Source organism: Vombatus ursinus, unplaced genomic scaffold, assembly GCF_900497805.2.
Source record: "Vombatus ursinus unplaced genomic scaffold, bare-nosed wombat genome assembly UNPS02014852.1, whole genome shotgun sequence".
Classification (NCBI taxonomy): domain Eukaryota; kingdom Metazoa; phylum Chordata; class Mammalia; order Diprotodontia; family Vombatidae; genus Vombatus; species Vombatus ursinus.
The window spans coordinates 10,960,644-10,969,527 of record NW_020954630.1 but is presented as its reverse complement, the minus strand read 5'-3'; the positions used below and the strand labels follow the sequence as shown (position 1 = coordinate 10,969,527).

Sequence of the window (8,884 nt, the reverse complement as noted above, 5' to 3'; positions counted from 1 at the left end):
AAGTTTTTTATTGGTCCTAGTTTTCATGGAGTCACGATTTTTTTTTAAACAAAGATCATTAGTAAAATTTTAATTTCTTTAAAGTGCAATGGAGGGGCACATGATGGGAAAACATAGGCTATAGCATATCATCAAGGAAGAACTGAGCCAAACAGGGACAAACACAATGTCATCAGAAAAGATGTATGACCAAAATGAAGTGGGCCTGTCACATAGGGAAAGGGAAGGATTCTTGGGTAGAAAACCTTTGAGGGCCATTGGTATCCATATCAAGAGACGCAGAGGATGGTCAGTGGCATGCTGAGAATTGCCCTCTAAAGAACTTATGGAAGCACATGCACAAGAGGTACTCAGAATGGAAATGTGTACATGGGTTTCAATCTTCACCTTTGGAGGCATTTCACATATTGACAGATAACACAGATTCAAAATATTAAAGTTTCTTCCCCTGCCCACCCCATTTTGTCTCCATGTCACCAAGCATCAGTTGATTCTCACTCTTTTAATTTATTGGGATGAAGGCTCAAGGGACAAAAATGGATAAAACATGGATGCAAGAACAAAGGAGTGTGGAGGGGTCTTTGAAGTTTTATTGGGGAAATGTCAGAATCCAGACACAGTCAAAGATACAAGGAATAAGGTATTCCAGGGAAGGGGTCAGTAGGGCTAACCTCCTGGAGATCTGGGCACAAGCAGAGGGTGTCCAAATGCTGGGAAGGAGGCTTAGGGGAGGCAATAGTTCCAGGGGACACAGCCTCAGGAATCAGCTCAGGAACCCTGCTGGTTGTGAACCACGATTTCCTTTCTGACTCCTCTTACAGACAATGAGGCCAACCCTGGAGAAGATTAGCCCCAGCAGGAGGCCCCCAACTACACTCAGCATCCTACTCTGGGCAGATTCAGACTGTGTTTTCCAGTCCAAGACAACAGATCTCTGAAGGCTGGAGTGCTCCACTTGGCAGGTGTAGACATCCCCCAAGGCTAGGGGTCATTTCTAGCATCACCAGGATCCTGGTAGGTTCAGTCTCCGTTGCTGATCAGGGTCGTGGATACAATCCCAGCTGTCTCCTCCTGTCCATTCAGAAACCACCTGACCTCAATGTTACCAGGACAGAAACCACTGGCAGAGCAGACAGGCAGGTTGTGGTGTCCCAGAGGGGCCATCTTTGATGGATACAGAATCGCCTTGGGCTCAGCTCGTAGTTGGCGCCTGCAGTAAGTGTCCAGGTAGCCCAATAGCTCTCAGGGTATCCTTCCGGCTATTCCAATCCTCAGCATCGGGCTGCCCCAGCTCAGTCACCGCCACAAACTTCACCACGTCTCTGTCGAAGCGCACAAACTCCTGTCAGTTGCAGGTGAGTCTCTGCACGTACCATACGGGCTCCGTCCCGTTCACAAAATGACACTCATGTTTAACATGCTCCGTGAAGTGCTGGGGGAGGGGGGAGGAGGTGCGGAGAGGAGGACACAGCCGGGGTGGGTCAACCCTGATGGACACCCCTGCCCTCGAATTGGTGACCGCAACCTGGGCCTGACCAACGTGAACACAGCCAGCACCCGACTGGAGTTCTGTGATTCTTAAAGTATCCCTTTCTGACCTATTCTATGTCAGTGGTTTTTTGCAGTGAATACCTCATATTTTCTCCTGTTTTTTTTTTTTCAAACCTTTGATTTGTTCTAGTATTTTTGTTTCATGGAGTACAGTTTCACTTGTTTCAAATTTTCAGGGAGTCTGTTATTTAAGTAAGGTTTTCTTTTATTTATACAGAATCAGAGGGCTTAATTCTTCAGGGCCCCCTGCTATAGACTTCAAATTTTCCTCTTGTCCCAGTAAGTCTTTGCTCCCTAGTCTGTGGTCAGAAGGCAATTGGTATCCAAACTTCCTGGAGTTTCCTTGTCATAGCGCTCTGAGCTCCCCTCTCTCCCATCTCTCCTCAACAGACCTCTGTAGTTTTAAGTGTCCTCTGGAGTGACTGAGGTCAAAGTGCTATGGACTACCAGTCGTTCTGGAGCATCCTGTTCAGAGAACTGCTGGTTCCTCGTCCCCTCTCACGGTCAGAGTGCTGCAGGTTTCAGAATACCCTAGAGCTTCCCTTTCTTTGCATTCCAAGCTTCTTGCCTGTTGGACACTGCAGGTTTCAGGTATTGGAATGTTTCCTTTAAGGGCACTTTTTTTTTCCTGAGCTTGCAATGGTTTCTCTGGCAAAAGAGTCCCAATCAGTCCTGGAAGAGGGAGATTACTCTTGTTTCTCTTTGAGTTTCTTGATTATTAGTCTAGCCCTTTAATTTTTTGTGAGTATGCTGGTGTATACTTATTTGGGAGAGCTGGACCTGTACAACTTTTCACACCAGTATCTTAACTGGAAGTTCCCTGACACTCACTACCTATGTGATCTTGGGCAAATCACTTAATCTGCATGGGTTTCAGTTTCCTCAACTATAAAATAGATAGATTTGATTCTCTATGGTACTAGACTTATTAAATATATGTGGTTAGTTCTCTCCTTCCCCTTCCCTTTATGGAAATATATTTAGGTGCTTTCCATCATTTGCTCTAAGCTCATCCTTATTTATTTTTTAAGCCAGTATCCAGAAATCTAAGTCTTATTTTTGGTCACCATTTTTCACTTCCCAAATCTGCTTTTCTCTATTGAATTTCTTATCTTCAATCAGCAGTAGTAATGAACATACTTATTGCCTTCCCACAGTCTTAAGTATTTTGCCCAGGACTTTAACATCTTTAGCAAGGCTTTCTAGGTTCCCTTTGGTGTTATCATATGATCCCATGAATCATCAAAAGTGGGTTTGGTAAATCTCAGGAGGGTCTCAATCATATTCTGAATACATGCTCCGGGCATATAGCAAACTTCTTTATTGTTTATGTTAGGGTAAAAAAACAAAACCAAACCAAAACAATCACCACCAAACAAAAACCGAAAAAACCTGCTTCAGTACCCCTCTACAACAGCCATCAGTATTCTTCTCTTCATCCTTTTACTATTTTTGAAAGCTATCTTTACTTATCTTATGTTTCCTGTGTAGCTGCATCATAATTCCTAGGAGCATAGGAAATTGCTTTTCCCAAACATGATCTATCTCTTCTTTTATAAGAAAAAAAATCATTCAAAATCATTCCAAATATAATACAGCTCCAAATCTCCAATGGTCTTTCTTCCCTCCCCTCTTCTTATCCATTCTTCTACTCTTAATCTCCTACTATAGGTAGGAATTCCCCTTTCCTCTTCACATGTCTTTTCTTCCTTGTTTTCTTTTGAATCACTGCTATTCTTTCAAGGAGCACCTGTCCTTGATAGTGAAGGGAATAGAAAAGTTCCTCCAGGCCTTTCAATCTCTTCTCTAAAAAACAGAGCAATTTTCATTATGTGGTACTGGCAGAAAAACAAAGATAGAACACTCTCTTCAGCTCACAACCAAATTCTTCTCACTTCCTATATTTGCCACCTGCAAGCTCTTGCAGAGCCCTTTGTCTTCTCTTTAGTAGCTCTTTTGGCTAACCTTTGTTGCAACCAACTGTGGGAAAGTGACTCTTTGTGAGATTTAAGCTTTGCAACACAAGCATAAAAGGTACATATAAACGTGTTTCATCTTGCTAGTGATCTCCTTCTCTGTATTTCTTTGGGTGCTAGGCTCTCTCAGACTTAAAATTCATTCTTAGTAATCTCATGCTGGCTCCTGATTGTTGCTTTCTTTTCTAAAAGTTCACAAACCATCAATTTAGCAATCTAAAATTTTGCTGGGAATTGATATAAAAATGTATCTACTTTGGCTCATACAACTTGGAAAACTTGAAGCCATATTTTACTTAATCTTTTCATCGATCCCAATTTTCATTGATCACTAAATCCTACCAATGTTTCTTTCTAGATATCTTTTATCTGTAACTCTTCTTTTCATTACTACTAGCCTAACCTAGACTCTTATCACCTTGATTACTTCAACAATTTCATACCTGGGCTCCTGGACACCAATTTTCTTCCTATTCATTTCTTTCTGCATACTACTGCTAGCCTGATATTCCTTAATACCATTTTTATTGTTTTCCTCTTCTACTCAAAATCCTTCATGTTAATCCCTGTTTTCTACCTAATCTATTCTAAACTACCAGTCATTTCAGGCCTATTCTGTTTATCCAATTTGATGTTTGTTGTTGCTTTCTGTGTTTTTCCTGCCTCTCTAGCTGGACTTGAAAGTCCTGGAGAGAGGAGAATGTATTTTATATTTTTGCATATAGAGTTTAGGACAGCAGTGAACTTGTTGATGGTACCCAATAAATCTCTGCTTACTAATTAATCACTGACAAGGTGTAATCAGACAATAATAAAGAAGGGAAAAATAGTTTTCAAGTAGAGGGGACGACATCGAATTTAACTAGAAGTTTTTGTCCTATTTCCATGCCCCCAAAAAGTCAATTCCCTGATGTTACATATCCTGGATTACAATCAGATTCAGATCTAAAGTTACATTTGGGACTCTTAGCTCTGTCAGTGATGGACATTAGAACTTCATCTTTGGCTTTTACTTGGTCATTGCATTGGTCTCTTCTATTTCATTTAGTCAAGGATAGATCAGGCATACCTTAGGGGTTATGAGCATAATTAATTAAGGTTTGTTAGGTGCTTTGTGATTCTCAAATTGAAAGACACAATGGTAGTTGATTTACTACCAAAGAAACACAACAAATCTCCCTAATGTGAGACTTTTGATTGTGAAATTCACGTGGCTACACAGATAGTTAATCTAAGTTGAAGTAGTCCAGGGAGGCTTGAGCTGAATATTTTGGACACATTCAGACTGCAGATGGTTGACTACAAACTGCATCCAAGTGTTAGATTTGTTATAAACCTCAAGGCAAAACCTACTTTACTGATGCAATTGGATCTAAAGGAATTTTTTTGTTTCCCCAGAGAAAGAACACCCTATTAGTGTAAGGGTATGGTTGGTTGAGTTACTAGTCGAGTCACCCCACCCCTACTTATAGTAAATGATAAGATTACTTAGAACCTTGATTAGGTAGAAACAATCATCAATCAATCTCAGTCAGAGGGTTTAGTTTAAATCAATCATAGGGCTTAAGAATAAGCTTGAGCAAAGTCCTTGGAAAAGGAATCCTGTTTGGAAAGTCTTAGGAAACTTGGTCATATCATATGGATCACATATAAATTATCAAGGTAATCTAGAACCAGAGTTCTTAGAGATTCTTAGAGATAGTTGGATTCTTAGAGATGCTGGAACAAGTTGCAGTAAAATTTCTGAAGAGTAACTGCTTGGGGGAAGGGAGGAGAAGCCCACACCTCAACCTCAGCTTTAGCTTTGGCCCAGATCTCTTTGCACCTCCATTCTTTGATCAAAAAAGGACCATACAAGCTTCTGAGTCCAAAAGATATTAGACTTTTTGTTGGGGTCCTAGTGGCCTCCCCAGATCAGCCACAAGTGTCTACTGGCTATCGATTCATAGCTCCACAAGGATCCCAGCAAAGAAAATGCATCCTATAGTTGGGCAACTTCTCTCCTCTCCCTCTCCCTCCCTCCTTCTCTCTTCACTCTCCCCTCTGCCCTTTCCTCTTCTCCCTTTCACTTCCCCTCCCCTCCCCTTTCCTCTACATTCCTCTTCTCTCCTCCCCTCCCCTCTCTTCCCATCCCGTCATCAATTCTGCTTGTGGAGCATCAGTTTTCCTGATAAGAAACTTTTTAAAGAGGAAATGAAAACATGATATTAAACTTTTTTGAGGACAAGGCAGGTGAAAGGACTAGTTACCAGTATGAACTCTTCCTCCCAGGTCCATGGTCTATGAATGCCTTTATTCTCACTTCTATCTAGAAGCACTTACTAAGGTGTAAATAAGCCTCAGGTTCAAGACCAAGAATTCACAACTTGTAGGAAGAAGGGGCTTCGGAGTATGAGGGATATATAAAAGGACTGGAATAAGGCAGATTCAGAGATTCCCTCTGTTTGTTGTAAGCAGAGAGAAAAGCAGAGCTCTGAGGCTGAAACTGGCTCGGAAGAAACATGGCTTCCTCCCCTGAGCTGATTCAAGACCTCCAGAAAGAGCTCACCTGCTCCATCTGCAGGGAGTACTTCACACACCCAGTGTTTATTGAGTGTGGCCACAGTTTTTGCCATGGCTGCCTCCTCAGGAGTTGGCAGGAAGCGTCAACCCCTTTCTCCTGTCCAGAGTGCAAGAGTATCTCTCAGGTAAGGGATTTCAAAGCCAATGTGAGACTTGGGAAACTGGCAGCCATAGCAAAAAAACTAAGACCCCATTGTTTGCAGTACCCTGAAGGATATGGGAAGTATGAAGTACATCAAAAAGTGCAGAAGCGGTTCTCTGAGGATGACCAGAGTCCAGCCTGTGTGTGTCCTGTTCTCGGTCCCAGGAGCATGAGGCTCACAAGCTGTTACATAGATAAGGCTGCTGAGAACTTCAGGGAGAAGCTCCAGAAAACCATGACTCATTTGTGGAGGAAAACGGAGATCATTGTTAAACAGAGGGCTAATGAGAAGGTTAAATTCACTGATAAAGGAGGAAATGGAGATTCAAAAGAAAAATATTGAGTCTGAATTTGAGAAAATGCAAGGATTCCTGGATGAGGAGAAAGATGCATATCTATCAGGCATGCAAATGGAGGGGAAGGCCAATCTGGAAAACCTGAGCAAGAGAATATGTGAACTGTCCCATCAGAGTCAAGAATTAAGGAAGAAAATCATAGAGTTAGAGGAAGAGTGTAAGAAACCAGATGTGGATTTGCTCCAGGATATGAAAGGAGTGTTAACTAGGAATGAATCTGCACTGCAGAGGGAAACAGAAATCCTTCCTATAAACATGACCATGTATCCCATCCCTGGAATTATAGAAAGGATTTTCAATTTCAGAGTGGACATCACTCTGGATTGTAACACAGCTGCTCCGGGTCTCATCATATCTGAGGATTTGAAGAGGTGTCCAGGAGGAAGTGCCCAACAAGAGTAGGAGATTTACAGATTTTGCCAAAGTTCTTGGTACTCAGCCCTTCATTTCAAGGAGATGTTACTGGGAAGTGGAAGTGTCAAATAACACTGACTGGTGTGTTGGCATCTATAAAAAATCAGAAGATTCTTGAGACTTCTTTATGCTTGTGATTGTACAGAAGCAGAATCTGTACTATCTTTATGCCACAGCCCAGCACAACCTTGATTCCCAAGTCCATAAAAAATATTGCCAGATCAGTGTGCCCAACTTAAAGGTTGGCATCTTCCTTGACTATGACCGGGGAGAGATATCATTTTATCATGTTAAAGAAAGATATCTAATTTGTACTTTCCCTAGTACTTCTTTCTCAGGACTGCTCAAACCCTTCTTCTGTCTTTCCAAGAAAGTCCTGACAAATGATTGCTCTCTCACAATCTGCGCCTGATTGAGAGAGAATAAGGAATGCATACTTGCTGGACAAATGGATGTATGCATTCTGTTATATGAAAATAATTGTACCAACTTGCCCTGCTATAAAGATAATAGCTTTTCCTATTTCAGCTTTGTATATATTTTTCCTTGATCCCAGTAGAATGTAAGTTATATTATAGAGGGGATTATTCGATTTTGTTCTCGGTATCTCCCAGTACCTAGGACATAGCTGGGGCTTTATAAATGCGCACTGAATTGAAAAAAAAAAGAGAAAATGTATCCTAGTGTACCTAAGAGGAGCTTCTTGTGCCTGCTGTGAAAGAGAGGAAAGGACTTCCAGCTGTGAGTCACCTCCTTACTACATGTACTCTCTAGATTTGAGTCCACTTTCCCCTGGACCCTCTACGTACTAGTAAGAGAATTTGTCACCAACTTTTGGAAGGATGTTTTATACCTACTGTTTATCCTGTGCTGCCTTTTTAAAAGCTAATTAAGGCTGGCTTACTACAATGATTCTCAACTGATAATCTTAGGGGATAGTGGGAAGCACTCGGGTGGGATCTAGGATTGATGGCATTAGAAAATCACCTTTGCCGGGCAGCTAGGTGGTGCAGTGGTAGAGGACCGTCTTGGAGTCAGGAGTGTTCAAATCCGGCCTCAGACACGTAACAGTCACTAGCTGTGTGACTCTGGGCAAGTCACTTAACCCCAATTGCCTTAAGTAAAGACAAACAAAAACAAGAAAATCACCCTTACTCCTTGGGGGTACCCCTAGAGCCCTGTGGGGGAGATGTAGCCTTGCTCTGGGAGTGGGAATTAAACTATGCTTCCTCACAAGTTATATAGGCTACACCATGATTGGTTGAAGAAGCAGGATGCCAAGGCTGGAGCAGAAAACTTAGAGGGGAGGGAGGATGATAGCAAATTCGAGTATTTGCAGAGCAATTAGGGGTAAGAATGTTGAAATATGTTTTTCTTGACCCTAGAAGGAAGAACTAAGAGAAATGTGTGAAAGTTGCTAAGGATTAGATTTCAGATTTGGAATCCTTAGATATAGGTTTGAGTCTTATTCATTGGGGATCTCTGACCCTCAATTTCTTCATTTGTAAAATGGGGGAAATAATACCTGTACTACTTCCCTTGAAGCATTGGTGTGAGGATCAAATACAATAATGAGCTAAATCCCTATAAACCTTAAAGCACTCTATAAGTGCAATTTAGTATTAATGCAATGAAGTATAACCCGTTCCTGCCTGCTTCCAGTGCAGTTACCCTTTAGCTATGGTGCCATTTATTAGGCTTGTTGTGAGACTCTATGCTCACTTTCTCCCCCTCAGGGTTCTAGGGTTGTAGGTGTCTTTTTCTAATTGATCCTCTATTCCATTGTGTTTCTTCCCACTGTTAATCTCCAGCAATTAGCACTCTTGTTCCATTTAACAAATTAACATCAATTAGCTTTTACAAAGGGATTTTGTTGTTGTTCA

The 8,884-nt window shown here is 41.6% G+C and overlaps 2 pseudogenes; one reads left to right on the top strand and one right to left on the bottom strand.

Moving 5' to 3' along the window:
* Positions 1–763: 763 nt before the first annotated feature.
* LOC114027113 lies at positions 764–5,804 on the bottom strand (annotated as a pseudogene).
* Positions 5,805–6,028: 224 nt separating this feature from the next.
* Positions 6,029–7,413, top strand: LOC114027112 (annotated as a pseudogene).
* Positions 7,414–8,884: the final 1,471 nt, after the last annotated feature.